The sequence below is a fragment of the Petaurus breviceps genome, unplaced genomic scaffold, assembly GCF_028583685.1.
Source record: "Petaurus breviceps papuanus isolate PSGF00001 unplaced genomic scaffold, PetGlider_PUasm1.0 91133, whole genome shotgun sequence".
Classification (NCBI taxonomy): domain Eukaryota; kingdom Metazoa; phylum Chordata; class Mammalia; order Diprotodontia; family Petauridae; genus Petaurus; species Petaurus breviceps.
The window spans coordinates 2,430,975-2,446,472 of record NW_027187419.1 but is presented as its reverse complement, the minus strand read 5'-3'; the positions used below and the strand labels follow the sequence as shown (position 1 = coordinate 2,446,472).

The 15,498-nt window shown below is 42.5% G+C and overlaps 1 long non-coding RNA gene across 3 annotated transcripts in view; it reads right to left on the bottom strand.

Annotated features, from left to right (window-relative positions):
- Window positions 1-12,470, bottom strand: part of LOC138155016 (uncharacterized) — a 30,441-nt gene extending 17,971 nt beyond the window's left edge. The window contains exon 1 of one of the 3 annotated variants that reach the window (XR_011166739.1): window positions 12,210-12,470. This is a non-coding gene — a long non-coding RNA (uncharacterized lncRNA). The remainder of the gene's footprint in view (window positions 1-12,209) is intronic. The other 2 variants (XR_011166738.1, XR_011166737.1) reach the window with 2 other exon arrangements.
- Window positions 12,471-15,498: the final 3,028 nt, after the last annotated feature.

Below are 15,498 nucleotides of genomic sequence, written 5' to 3'. Positions count from 1 at the left end.
CAGAATGAAACCAACAGGCCTGTTTGTCCTGTGCCTGGGCCAACAAGCCAACACTGCCCCCAAACCTGAAAACTGATCATATTAGTCTTCAGCTTAACTAGAAACTCAGCCTACTTTTCAGTAGAGTTCAATGGGAGAAGGTAGAAGGTGGAAGTTGGAAGTTTGTATTTATGAACTTACAGTGGCACTGTTGGCAAGACTTTGTTGTCTCTGTACTTCAGTCTCCCCTTTGCAAAAACAGGATGATGAATCCTCAGTGTACAATCTTGTGGTTAAACACTCCATGGACAATAGTTGAGTGGGAAAGAAACAACCTCCTGAAATCTGGTTCTCTCTGAATTCTAAAACTGGTGATAACAATTATCACTGGCCCAGGGCTGGATTTGAACCAGTGAATCTATAATAGAAAGGCTGAAACAAGCCCCTTCCTCTAGTTACTTGATCTCCAAGTTACCCAGCAACACACCCACACAACATCTCTTCTCCCCTACCATTTAGGCAAATTAACAGATAGCACAGTCTTCTTCCAAAAGAAGTGGTATATTGGTGTTTTCCTGCCATTAACTAACTAGCTTTGTAACCCCAGTAATTCACTTGATTTCTCTGGGCTTCAGTACCTCTACACTGAAGAAGCTAGATCAGATAATCTCAAAGCTACTTTGCAGTGCTAAAATTCTATGATAATACCACTGTACATATTAGAGAGTTCCTGATCATTTTCAAATCACTTTCACAGCATTATCTCATTTGATCCCTATAAACCCATCTATGAGGAAGGCAGGGCAGTTTATACTGTCCCCATTTTACAGATCTGGGAGACTGAGTCTCAGAGAATTTAAGTTGATATATAACTAATAGATGGTCATCCCAGGACTAGAATATTCATTCTTTTGAGGCCCTTGTTTGCACAGGACTCTTCATATATAATATTCTGGATTCTACCCCTATATCTTAGTTCAGAGGCACTTTGGGACTTTGGAGGAAAAGTCAGGTGATTTCTGTCTGTATCCCATAAAACAGTAACTGACGCATTGATATGCAGAATTATCATGAAGAACAAAACCTTCCCTTCTTCCTAGTCTTATTCCAAATGAGTCAGGGACAGGAGTGAGTTGTGTGGGTGGAAGGGGGGTGGCTAATGGGACTTGTATGTGAGTGTGTTCTGTGTATGTGTGCGGAGAGTATAAAAACAAGAGCAGATAGTCATTACTTGTGTTTGACATGGGTTCCTTCTCAAGTATGTTAGCAGCTTGATACAATAGGGACAGTACTGACTTTAGACCAGATGACCTGGGTTTAAATTCCATCTCTGATGCTTAGTGTGTGAGCATGGGCAAATCACTTAACCACCTGGGTTCTTCATCTGCAAAGTGAGGAACTTGGGACTAGACTGTCTCTGAGGTTCCTTCTAATTTTTGATCTATGATCTTAAAAAGATTTATAAGTAGGTGGCTACCCCACCCCCAACATGAAAATGCATCACAATAGGTCCGACCAACTCACCTCCATGTCCCTAGCCAAGGGAGTGTCCAGGTTGGTAGGGAAGAGTAGGGATGCTATTCAGGTGAAGGACAAAGGGCTCCATTTGTATTTCCTGAGACTGCTAGGGCTAGCATCATATGAAATGGTAAGGCCAGTCCTTGAGTGCAAGCCACCCTCATTCTGCATCTGAAGATGCCTTTGCCTCCCCCCCATATGAGGAACAGACCCACGGGAAGAACTCAGAAACATTCTCCCCCATTTCTGTCTCATTTCCATCATCCAACTTCTCCACAATCTGCCTCCTCCTCCCTTCCCAGTCCCTCCCCCCCCCCAAAGCCCTATCTCTGAGATGACAGAGCTGAATGGTTGTTTAATGTGCTACAGGTGTTGTTGCTAGGCAACCACCCCCACTCTGTCGCACAGACTCAGTCAGCCCAGATCACACCCCCTGTAGCACTTAACCCCGTAGCTGCTTAACACAAACACTAATTACCCAGGCACCAACTAGCACATTTATAAGCCATAATTGAGGAACGGGGAGGGTAGATTCTTAGCACCTCAGATCCCTTAACTCACACTTCTCAGTATGAGTCCTGGGCCAGACTCTGCGAGCAACAATGCACAGACACAGTGTTTGACAGAAAAGACCTCCTTCTCTCCTCTTGGTGAACACCTCTCTGGAACATGGACTGGCAGGAAATCTCTGTAGGTCATCCCAGCCTTCCCACTGTCTCTGGGCAAGAGATCTCAAGCAAGTCACAAGCAGAAGGGCTGGCTGCTTTGGGCCTCCAGGGAGGGAGACTGCAGAACCTGCCTCAATGTTTAATCACATTCACAGTCAGTGCATCTCGCCTAAAGCCTTTCAGTTACAGTTTAAACCCATTTTCTGACCCAAGGTCTCTCTTCTGCGGAAATTTAACAAACCCAATTCAACAAACATTTATTAAACGGTTAAAGTAGCTTGCATGTGTACTCTGCTCATCGTTGGGGAAGATACAACGTTTAGGTAAGACTTGGACCATTTGCCCTCATGAAACTTAGAGTCTAGAATATGAGACTGCCCAATGATACATTATAAACACAGTAGAGAGACTAAGTATTTATTAAGTAACTACTGCTGGATCAGGTACTGTTAAATCTAAGGATACAAAAACAAAATCAAGAACAATCCCCCAAATCAAGAACTGCCCTCAGGAGGTTTACATTCTTGGGAAAACAGCACTGGGAAGGCAAGGTGGTGCAGTACAACAGCTGTTCACCATCTTCCTTGTGACAGTTTTTGGAAGGCACCTGTTTATTCTCTTCTTTAGCTTTCTTTTCTGCAGACTTTGTATCTTCACTTATTTTTTTCTCGAGTAGGAATTATGCAATATGACAATTCCTGGCTTTATCTCTGTCTCTCTCTGTCTTTCTCCTTTTCTCCCCTCCTCCATTTCTTTCTTCTTTCCCTTATTATCTATCTATCCTCTATTTATCTATCCATTCATCTATCATCTACATAGTTATCCAATTATTATTTATCTGTCCATCCATTCATCATCTATTAATTCAACTATCATCTTATCCTCTATCCTCTATCTATCCATCCATAAGTCCATCATCAATCTATTTATCCATTTATCATCATATCTATCTATCCTCTATCATGCATTTCTCTCTCTCTCTCTCTCTCTCTCTCTCTCTCTCTCTCTCTCTCTCTCTCTCTCTCTCTCTCTCTCTCTCTCTCTCAGTTAACACAGGATGGAAAAAGTAGCAGGGATAGCTTCCCTTGCCTTTCTTCTACCCAGATTATTCCTCCCTATCAGGAATCTTAATTACCCATGAGAATCTTCTTTTTGGTGGACAACTTATGGCGTCATCACAGTTTTAGACTTTCTAAGGATTTGGGTCACTACTGTATCCTCCCTCATTTGGGAAATTACAGGTCACCTCACAGGTCACTGAATAAAGGTCCAATTGACCTCTAAGATCATTGACCTACCTCCAAACATCCTGGGAATTCATTCTTGGAGGAAAGTTTCCCAGGGGTCCAACATAAAAAGAATAGGTTCCCATGAGTATCAGGAACAAATGTATTTTGCTATGAGTATCCCTCAGAGGACCTTTGCTATTGACCACCTTTCTGAGACAGACAGACAGAGAGAGAGAGAGAGAGAGAGAGAGAGAGAGAGAGAGACTCCCAGCTCCTTCCTGGACGCCAAATTAGTAATGGTTTAACTTACAGCAAAGATACTAATATACTAATATTGCCCAGCAAAACAAAAATAGAGATCTGGGGATAGTCAAATGGTTGTCTTAGTTTCCTGGGAAAAGGCTGAGAGGAGCACAATAGTCCAGGGTCCCTTTCACAGAGAACCCATGGCCCATTCAGGGCACTGACTGGGGTAGCTAAATTGGTATAAGGAGAAGCTATGTCTTAGGGGCCTCTGTAGGGGTGGGTGAAGGGCATGCCCCATAAGTTTAACACTTTCATGCAAGTGGTTTCTCCATAAAGTATTAATAACGTTCTCATAATTGATACTTCAGGGCAATAACCTCTGACAAAATGGCCCTGATTAGGAGATAATTGAGTGTGTTGGATTGTGTCCTGAGAGAGCTGAATGCCAAGCAAGGCCCATTAGCCCATCATAACGGCCCCTTTTGTCAGGTATTAGTGTCATTAAGAGCCTGCTCTCTGAAATCAGTCCCTTTATTTAACTCTTTTTCCTAATTATATGGATCATTTTACAAATCAAAGCAAATGTTTGCATACAGCCCTGGGTCATGCAAGAGAATGAGGCTAAGGGGGAATCTTTCCTGGACCTGCTCGATGGAAAAAGTTCATGTCTAAGAGGGTACTTTTACTCACTTTTTCCCCCTCCCTAGCTGGAGAGTGAAGATTGCCAACATCTAGCCTGCCTTCCAATCCATCCAACCTGCAGACTGTTGTTCCAGTGGTAGGCTAGGCTTGAGGGGACACATTGTAGGCCTGCATCCAACATCTAGATTGATATTTGTAGACAGTATCTGCATTCACCTAGCACCACCTCCCCCATTCCCCTTCCTGTGTTCAGAATATCATGTCACATCTGACCAAGCCCCATGATGGTACCTGAGTTGAACAAGTTGGTATTTGGATTGAACCACTGTGCTCCCAGGAGACACAAGCTACCTTAGCCTACTGGATTCCCTGGCATCCTTCAAGGATTAGCTAAAATGTCACCTCTGCAAGAGGTCTTTTCCAGGTCTTTCAGCGGCTCTGAAATCACCTACCATTTATTCTGTATATATTGTGTTTGCACAAAGCTATTTGCATGCAGTTTTACCAATTATAATGTGAGCATCTTTAGGGAAGTGATCAATTTGTAGGGTTTTTCTTGGTATCTGCAGGCCTTAGCATAGGGCCTGGCACATAGTAAACACTTAATAAAAGCTTATTGATCGAGCTCATCACTGGGGTCAAGTCCTTGATAAAGCCTGCATTCCTGTTTGGAAACAAGTGCCTCAAGGAGAGTCCAGGGAAGCTGAGTCACACCTCCATCCCTCAGGTCAGGGCACTCTTGGTCTCATCAGCCACAGGCCCAAGCTCAGCACTTTTGGCAAGGTGAGTAGCCAGCTCCTACTCTGGGAGTTTTCAGAAGTGGGAGTCTGATCAGTCCCTAGGCCACACACACATACACACACACACGCAAACCCAAGGGACATAGGGAGCAGCTCTTTCTGTGTGTGTCTCTTCCCAGCCCCTTCTGTCTCATTAAAAAGTGTAAACTGGTTGCCTTTTATTAGAATTCACTTCTTGCCTGACTCCTTCCCCCTGCCTTCCCTAGCAACTCTAGGAAGCTTTTATGCCAGGGCAGGTTCGGTATGGGTGAATCAGAAAGCAGGCTCAGCCTCCAGCATGAATCCCTCAGAGATGAGGGACTGATATCTTGTTGGCAGCTAAGAAGGGTGTATTTTTACACATACCAAAGAGGAAGCTGGAAGGATATCATCTATTACAGAAGGAGAGACTGGGAGGTTTAGGAAGTTGAAATTTATTTATTATTTATTTATGTGCTTATTTATTGGCAAGATCCATAGAAAATGTCCCTAAGGAGAACAAGGGAGGTGTCCTTCGCCCATGTTCCCCTGTCACTGCTATCCTACTTATACGAAGGTGGACATTTTGAGCATTTATGATTTGAGTGAGGCCTGGTAAATTTCCCAAGATTGGCCTTGGATGGAGAGCTGCCAGGCGTGCAGAGGAAAATTTTTTTTTCTTTTTTTTTTTGCCTAACAGGCAGAATTTTGGTAGTGAAGTGTGACATTCTTCTATGGGAAATAATACCTTTCATTTAAGGTAGAAGAGGAGGTTTGACGTCCCATGAAAATATAATTTCAGCCCTGTTCTGCCTGGGGCAGATGTTTTCTATAGGATCTAGGTGCTCAACTGAGGAACAAGACTCTCACATCCTAAGAACCTGAGTGTTGAGAGAGACCATTGGAGTGAGACCACAGAGGGTGTGTAAGGGAGACTGTCCTCTATTGTGAGGAAGCTTAGGAATCCTGATGCCCAACAGTCCCCAGCAGATGATCCAGGGGGCATGACCAACACTGCTCACAAGAGGATTGCCAGTCAGTGACCTTGGAGTACACACACTAAGAAACTAAACAAAGAAGACGCAAGTTATCTATGTTACTAAACACATATTTATTCTAACTGATTAACAAAGATTATACACTGAAGCAAAAACTAGAATACCTTCTAAATCATGGAGTCTAAGAGCATGGAGGGCTTCCTAGAGGCTGTCTAGTACAGCTCCCAGAATGATAGATATAGCATCATTTGGTCATTGTTGGAACAAATCCAAGGGTAGGGAGCTCACTCTCTTGAGGGAGTCTATTCCATTTTTGTTATTTATTTGCTTTTTACTTTTTTTTTTTTTTGCAGGGGAGAGGGGAAGGCAGGGCAATTGGGGTTAAGTGATTTGCCCAAGGTCACATGGCTAGTAAGTGTTAAGTGTCTGAGGCTGGATTAGAACTCAGGTCCTCCTGACTCCAGGGCTGGTTGTCTATTAACTGCTCCACCTAGCCATTCCTCCATTTTTAGATCGCCATTTCTCCAATCTAATCCAACAAGCATTTTTGATGTACCCATTGAGTGCTAGGTCTTAGGCCCTGTGCTATAAAAGCAAAAAAAAAAAAAAAAAAGCCCCGATCCTCAGGAAGCTTGAATTTGATGGGTATAAAAGAGGGGAGGGAAAAGGGTGTCATCTTGGGAAGTAGCACGTGAGCTGAGCTTTGAAGAAAGCTTCAGAATAAACTCAATATCTTGCTCTTTGACCTTTTTTACACTCTACTAAAAACTTAGTAGGAAGTACCAACTCAGCAATTCATATGGACTTTATTTTCATTTTTTGGACTTATTATACATAGAGTGTTCTGTCTATTGTTCTCTGATCACTAATTCTCTGTTACCTTGGATAAGTCACTTCCTCTTTCTGGGCTCAGTTTCCTTATTTGTAAAATGAAAGGTTTGTACTCAAGGACCTGTAATATTCCATCAACTCTAACAGCCTGTAACAAAAGCCTATGATGAAACTTTAATTTTTAGGAAACTTTACCTTCCATTGATGAGGAACTTCCTCATGGGGTGGAATATCCCAACAAAATTTAGCACACCCTTTATCTCTCTCCTTTCCTAGGCTAAGGATCATCAGTTCTTGTAACCATTCCTCCTACAACAGGGTTTGTAATACTTTTACTATGTGGTTGCTCTCCCTAGGACAATCTATTTTAAATACACATCCAAATGTTAATGCTCAACAATAGATCTTACACTTATTGAGTCTTTCTCCATAATTCCCCCAGCATCTTTGGCAGTTACTTAGAGACTAAAGAAGCTTTAAGGTGAAAGATTCAGCATCTGAATGTGGCTGTCAGACCAGGAGCTGATCCTGGGTCAATCAACTCCAGGCCAAATGGCTAAGCATGTTTATTTATCCATTTGTTCAACGTTCAGTGCCCACACACATCCCTCTACAAGGTACAAAGCACTGACCTTAAAACCATGAGTAATAGAAAAACATGATGGGGGTGCTGGATTTGGAGTCAGAGAAACTGGATTCAGGTCTCTCTGCCACTTACTTTGTGACCTTGGGCAAACTACCTAACCTTTCCAGGCCTCAGTTTCCTCAATTATAAAATAAGGAGGTTAGATTAGATGAACTTAAAGGTCAATTTCAACTCTTAATCTAAGAAGAAAGGATATATACAATTTGTCTTCATAGATCTTACAGTATATTGTAGGGGGCGGCGAGGTGGCACAGTGAATAGAGCACCGGCCCTGGAGTCAGGAGGACCTGAGTTCAAATCTGGCTTCAGACACTTAACACAAAAACTAGCCATGTGATCTTGGGCAAGTCACTTAACCCCAATTGCCCTCCCCAAAAAGCAAAAAACAACCCCCCCCAATACAATATATTTTATGGTATATGCTATATACTATGATAGTGTGTAGTATACTATTACATAGAATATATACTGTGTAAAATATATGAGGGGAGATAAGAAGTATCTACCAATATCTCTCAAAATTATTATAAAATTATACACACAAATAAAGGATTTTGCAAACCTTAAAGTGTTATACAAATGTTAACTATAATAATAATAAATAATACAAGGTATGCTATGAACGGCCAATAAAGGAGATGGAATAAGTTATCCTAGTAAAGAAGAGAAAGAGAGAGCTCACATACCAGTAGGGGAATCAGAGAAGATTTCATGGAGCAGGTTATTTATGTGCTGGGCTTCAAAGAATGAGTAGGAACCTGATAAGTAGAATTTAGAGAGAGGTTCTTGGGGCTCCAGGCAGAAGGAACATTCTTCTTCAGAGAAAAAAGAAGCAGGAAGAACTTTCCAAGGGGAAGATGGTAAATCAACCAGTCTTCATTCTTCAATGAATCTATGATCACTTAAGTATCGCTGCCCCCTCCAAGGGTGCTGCTCACCACCCCGTCATACTTTCTCATCCTGTGTTACACCTTTCCAAATTTCTCTATAAATCCCTAGGAGAGAATCTCTCCAATATGCTGGAGGCCTTCCTTTGAGTACCACAAATTATTAAAAGAACCAGAAACTCATAAAACCCAAGCACAGTATATATAAATTTACCAATATATTTAAGATGTATTTTGGGAATGAGGAGGTAGGAGAAGAGGGAAGGAAGATTGTTTAATTAAATAAATATGAAGATCCTATAAAAAGGATGTTCTGGGAAGATGGTGGAGCAGGTCAGAAATTTCCAGGCTCTCCAGATTTTCTCCACAGACAGAAAATTGCCATGAAATGAATGTAGAGCAGCAAAAATAAAGGGGTAAAGACTTCAGAGGCCACCTGTTCTAACACCCCAATTTTACAGATGAGGAAACAGACTCAGAGAAATTAAATGATTTGCCTAACATCACATAGTATCAGAAGTCACATTTAAACCAGGTCTTCCAGACTTCCAAGTTTAGCACTCTTGTCTACATACAGGCAAATAAATAAACAAAAAATCTACAAAGTAAAAACAGAGTAATTTCAGGAGAGAGAAAGTACTAACAATGGGGTAGGGGGATGGATAAATGCCTTGTGTAGGAGACAACACCTGGTTGTGGCCTTGAAGGAAGCCAGGCATTTTAAGGGAGAGAGGGAATGAATACCTTTGCAAAGCATGAATACAGGAGATGGAATGTAAAGAATGGGGAAAAACTAGTAAGGAGAAGGGAGGGAGAGTTTTGGAATATGTTTCATAAGCAATTACTAAAAAGGTAGTTTTAGACTCAAGTGCTGAGCTCTGCAAAGACTAAGATTGGGGTGATTGAGAGACCTTCTATTTCTAAAAGCCAAGATGGCAGCAAGGAGAACAGGATGGTGGAGATGGGAACTAAATCTTAGAAGGTGTATGCCTGGAGACCGTCCCTTCTATAAGTGCGTGGTTGCAGCAATCCTGTTGCTCAGCTGAACCCTGACCAAGGATCCGTCCCACTTTTCCCCAGAGTATCCATTTAGGAGTAACCTGAAACTATTTCTCAACAAGAAATATCCTGATAACAACTGGGGAAACCATTCAAGTCAACTGCAACCCAAGCTCAGTCACCTCCCAAGAAAACCCAGGAAATTGCTTTCACATGGGAGGCAATGTAAGGTAAAATTCAACAACTAAATCCAAGAAGCATTCACAAAGTGCTCATGGCATATAGAACAGGGTACTATGTGGGTTCAAATTCTGCCTTGGAATTTACTAGCTGTGTGATTGTGTCAGGTTACTTAAATTCTTTGTGCCTTAGTTTCTTCATCTGTAAAATATGAAGGGGTAAGACTCAATGGATTCTAAGCTTCCTTCCAGCTCTACATTTATGGTCCTTGAATCCTATGGTCCTACCATGTGTAAGTCACTGTGTTAGATAAAAAAAAAATGAAAACAAAATAGTCCCTGCCCTCAAGAAGTTTATATTCTGTTGGGGGTGGGGTTAAGAAATAATTTGCATACAGATTAATAAGTACATATATACACATACACACAGATCACACACACATACATTCAAACACATATAGCTAGGCATTCAGGAATCTCTATAATCTGGCACCAAATCAGTCTTTCCAGATTTATCTTCTGCTTTTTCACATGCACCTTCCCCTCCAAGTTGGTCTACTCACTATCTCTTTAATCTCAACCTGTTGCATTCTCACATAGAGTTCACATTTCCAGATAACCTGAATTTTACCATTCAAAGCCCAGATTAAGTCTCACCTCTCCCAGAAAGCTTTCAAAGCTGTATAAACCCCCAACCAATGAGTTTTCCCTTCATAAAATTGAAATAGCTCTTAGAGCCTTGGTCACTCATTTAGCCAAGAGGAAGCTTGACACAGAGCAGTGGTGTTCAATTTAAATAAAAAGATCCCTTCAATCCCATATTGATTTAGAAAACCACAAATTAACATTATCTAGATTATATTGTATTTTTGCATATTTTGTTAAACACTTCCCAATTTATATTTTAATCTGATTTGGACCACCCTTGGGAATGACCTTGAGTTTGGCACCTCTGGTATAGAGAACACTGGTGGTTGGATTTAGGAAACCTGGATGCAAATCCTGCTTCTTGGTAGTTATGTGTCCTGGGGGAATCTCTTTAGGTGCCAGAGTTTTGGTTTCCTCTGCTACAAAAGTGGTAATGATAATTGTGTTTTCTAAATTCCAGTCTTATTGTGAAGAAGCAGTGTTCAGTGGAGAGAGTGCTGATACTGGAGTCATGTTCTGGTTTAAACCCCACTTCTGACTTTTAGTACCCCAAGGTCTCAATTTCCTTATCTGAAAATTGATAGAGTTGGACAATTTGGTCTATTTCAGCTCTCAACCTAGGATCCTAACAAAGGGATAGAGATTAGACCTGTTATTTCATTATTTTGGGGAACATTCTTTTAGGGAAAAACTCTCCACTGAAGTGGGTCAGTATATTCTCTGCAATATATAGTCTTTGTTGTTTGGTTGTTTCAGTCATGTCCAACTCTTCCTGACCCCATTGGAGGTTTTCTTGGCAAAGTTGCTGGAGTGGTTTGCCATTTCCTTCTCCAGCTCATTTCACAGATGAGGAAACTAGGCAAAGTTAAGTGACTTGCCTAGGGTCACACAGCTAGTAAGAATCTGAGGTCAGATTTGCACTCAGGGAGAGGAGCCTTCCTGATTTCAAGTCCAATGCTCTATCACCTCTATGCCCTTGAAAGCGTTTTAAGAGTTGTCTAAAGTGTTAAGAGGTCAACTCAGCTCTTGTCTCCAAGTCCATCTTTCCATTTACTACCCTAATGGTATCAATCTCAAATAGAAACCAGGGTTCCTGATCCCTATATAAGAATGCCTGCAGTCACATATTGGCTTAATTCTAATATATAATATTACCTATGGTTTAATGCATTTTATTTATTTTGTTAAATATTTCCCACTTACATTTTAAACTGGTTTAGCTGACACTGGGAGGGTTGTAGGCAGCATGCTGCTGGCAGTCTCCCTGTCTGACACTTTTGCTTGACAGTACACTGCTTCTCTAGAAGAGCCCTTTCTTAAAGCCCTACAGAGCTATGAGTTGTTATTATTTTAGTATGCCACTTTGTAATTTTAGGGTTTTTTTCAGTCAGTGTTATTTCCTTAACTAGACTACAAACTCTTTGAGAGCAAGGAGTGTGTCTTATACTTCTCCATAAACTCACAGGGTCCTGCACATAGTTGGTGTTCAAAGAAATCTTTTTCTTTCTTTCTTTCTTTCTTTCTTTCTTTCTTTCTTTCTTTCTTTCTTTCTTTCTTTCTTTCTTTCTAAATATCTACCTATAGATATTTAGGTATATATATATACACATACACACATACATACACACATATACATACACACATATACATATATACATTTATGTATGTATACATATATACATGTATACACACATATATATCTATATATGTATATATACCCATATCTATCTATCTACACACACACACACACACACATACACACACATACATACTGAATACCTTGATTTGACTGGTCTGAGAAAAACTCAAATTCAGGAGATCTGAGTTCCAACCTCTAGTTGGCTGCATTGACTGTCCTTAACCCCTCTGGGTCTCATTTCTGGTGGCTATAAAGTTGCCTCCAGACACCCTTCCCCCCCTTCAAACCCCCCCCCCCCGCCAAAAAAAAAAAGGGTGAGACAAATGCATGAATTCTGTCTACCTGATACACTCTGAACTTTGGCAGGGAGGCCCTGGAAAAATCCAAATTGTTATCAGGACTAATGAAGTCCTAGGCGGGCTCAGCACGCTCTTTAATTGCAGCTGAAGAACAATGAAGTCGCTGGGCTGTGGGCAGAAGTCTCAGAGGGAGGAGGAGAAACATGTTTGTGCAGAGTCAAGAGAGAGATGTGGGTCCCCTCAGCTGTCAGGCTGAAATCCTTGCCTCTCTCTTCTGGCGCTCCCCTTCCTAGACACTCCGCTGTGTGGGCGTGAGGTTTAAAATAACATTGAGCTTCTTGGCTTGGAATGCAGCGCCCTGGAGACATGGAATGACTGGGGCCCCTCCAGTGACTGCCTCTTGCCTGGAGAAAGGTAACTGGGAAGGAGGGGCTGCAGCAACATCTGGAGGGTGGTGGTGGCCTCTATCCTGTTCTCCTGGTGCTAAGTATTTGTCTTTTACCCCTGGGAATCCCTGCTGTTTGACAGCACAGAGAAATGAGCTTTAAGATCACAAGATGGCCACCTGAGTCTGGAAATGAGGGGCTTCATGGTAGAGCAGACCTAGCATTGGACTGGGGGTAAGAACACCTGGGCTGGAATCCTGACTTCATCATTTATTGGATGTGTGACCTTGGGCAAAAGGTGGCGTTTTCGTCATCTGTTAAAGAAGGATGATACACGATGGGCTTTTAAACCTTAAAGGTCTGCAGAATTGTGAGCTGCTGTTGTTCCCATCAGAGAAATGCAGACACATAGTAGGTGCTAAATAAATGCCTATTGATTTCACTTGGAAGAATTTGAATGGAGGCAAAAACATTATCAAAAAACAGCTAAGAATTTGGATGAAAGGGAAAAGGTCCATCCCCATTCTCTTCCTCACCCCACCATAGTCCTAGCATTGTCCTTTTGACTTTAGAAGTTCACATTCAGGGTCGAGTAGGTGGCATAGTGAATAGTGCACTGGCCCTGGAGTCAGGAGGACCTGAGTTCAAATCTAGCCTCAGCCACTTAATACTTACTATCTGTGTGACTTTGGGCAAGTCACTTAATCCCAATTGCCTTACCTTCCTCCCTCCAAAAAGAAAAAAAAAAGTTCACATTCCTCACCTGTAGGGGCCGCTACGTGGTCCAGTGGCTAGAAACCAGGGACCTGGAGTCAGGAAGACCTGAGTTCAAATGCAGCCTCAGACAATTACTAGCTGTGTGACCCTAAGCACGTCACTTAACTTTTATCTGCTTTAGTTTTCTCAACTATAAAGTGGCACCTACCTCATAGGTGGTTGTGAGGATCAAGTGAGATATTTGTAAAGTGTTTGGCATGTTGTAGGCACTTAATAAATATTTGTTCCCTTCCTTTTTTTAAAAAAAGCAACTGGGGTTAAGTAACTTGCTCAAGGTTACACGGCCAGTTATTTTTTGTGTGGGTGCTGAGTATCTGAGGCTGGAACTGATCCTGGGTCTTCTGAGGCCAGGGCTGGCGGTCTTGCTCACTGTGCCACCTGGCTGCCCCGTTCCCTTCCTTTTTTCCTTTCTGCTTTTAAATTAGAGGAAACAGTCAATCAACAAACATTTACTAAGTACTTACTACATGCCAAGCACACTAGGATGGGTGGACTGGATATTGTATAAGTAAGCAGGGAAGGAGGTGGGACCTTGGTGGGAAAATGATGTTAGGCAGAAAGCAAGTGCTAGAAAAATATATGTAAAATGAGTTGGATGGGAGGTGTAAAGGAGAGACCAGCCTAGAGATGCCATGGCTTCTTACTTCAGCACCAGAAAGCCTTAGGTCAGAGTTAGAACTATCCAGTGGTAAATGGAGCTTTCACCTGAGGAAGCTGACATCTGTGGGGATGGGGACGTGGGGCAGGGTGCACTTCCTCCTTATGGGAGCCCTGTCCCCATGCCTCACCCCAGAGCCCTTCTTGCATAGCATAACTGTTTACAAACCAACTGTGGATGCAGTCACACCAGGAAAGGGGCCTTTTGGCCCTTTTCCTTTCTCCATGCTATGAGTGATAGGAGAAATCAGAGGCCTGCCTCCAGGGTCCAGTTGCCCTGGTGTCTTCTCCCAGGGTGCACCTTTCCCTCAACCCCTATGGGACAAAGCCTAGACTGGCTCATCTCTTGCCGTGACTCCACCTGTGGTTGGTCTATCCTCTGTACTTCCCTAACTTCAAGTTGTTGTTTTCTTTAGGTGAAAGGAATTCCAAGTTATGACTCTGGCCTAGGATGTCTAGGCCAGGTCCAGGCTGTCACTGAGACATGTTGCCTGAAATCAGAGACCTGCTTGTCAGTGGATACCATCTCCTCTCTCTGGAAGAGATCTTTGAGAAAAGAGAATGAAGAATAATTGAAAACAAGCCAGGAATGAAGAAACCATCTAACTGGCCCTCTGGCAAATAGATTGTCTTTCCCTAACTCGGAACAAGATTTTTCAAGGTTACTCATGTTGTCCTTTCCTCGAACTCTCCCTGGCTTCACCTCCTCCCTCCCTTCAGACCATCCCTTTACCACATTTTCCCTCCTCCTCCTGTTAATAGACCATCTTTTCCATTTTCCTTCGTTTAGGTTAACATCATTGGGAAAGCAGGAAAACACAAGTTCCTAGTCTAGGCAGAATTCTGGTTCCCCTCCTTTCCCCCTTGGATACACACAGACCTACTTCTGGCTTCCTTAGCTTCAGACTCCCTAAGTTGTCCATGAGGGTTGGAGGATGTGGAGAGAGCTCGTGTCTAATGCGACTGGTCTCACCTCTCCTTTGGTGAGCTTTGAAAACCAGCCCAGCTCTGAGTGGCAGTAAACAGGAGAGGACACGGGACGGCCAGGTAGCACAGCAAGTAAGAGCACTGGCTCCAGTGTTGAGAAGACCTGGAGATCGAATCCCGGCTCGGACACTTAGCACCCACCCAGAAACACCTGGCCGTGTAACCTTGAGCAAGTTACTTAACCCCGATTGCTTTAAAAAAAAAAAAACAGGAGAGGACACCACAAAAGAAGAAATTGCAGGTGGCTAAAGTCCAGCCCCTCATCCAGGGCCCAGGTAAACTGAAGGTTAGGATGCTGGTCTACCCTAATGAGTCAACCTCAATTAAGTGGCATAAACACCTAGGAGTATGAAGATTGCAACCTACCCAAAAAACAGGCCTCTGAGGTGGTGATACAGAACCTTTGTGGGGAATTGCCAGATCAATGCCGTGTCATGGAAAGGGTATAGGATTTAGAAATAGAGGCCCTTGATTCAAATCTTACCTTATTACCTGTGTGACCTCAGGAAAGTCACCTGTCCCTTA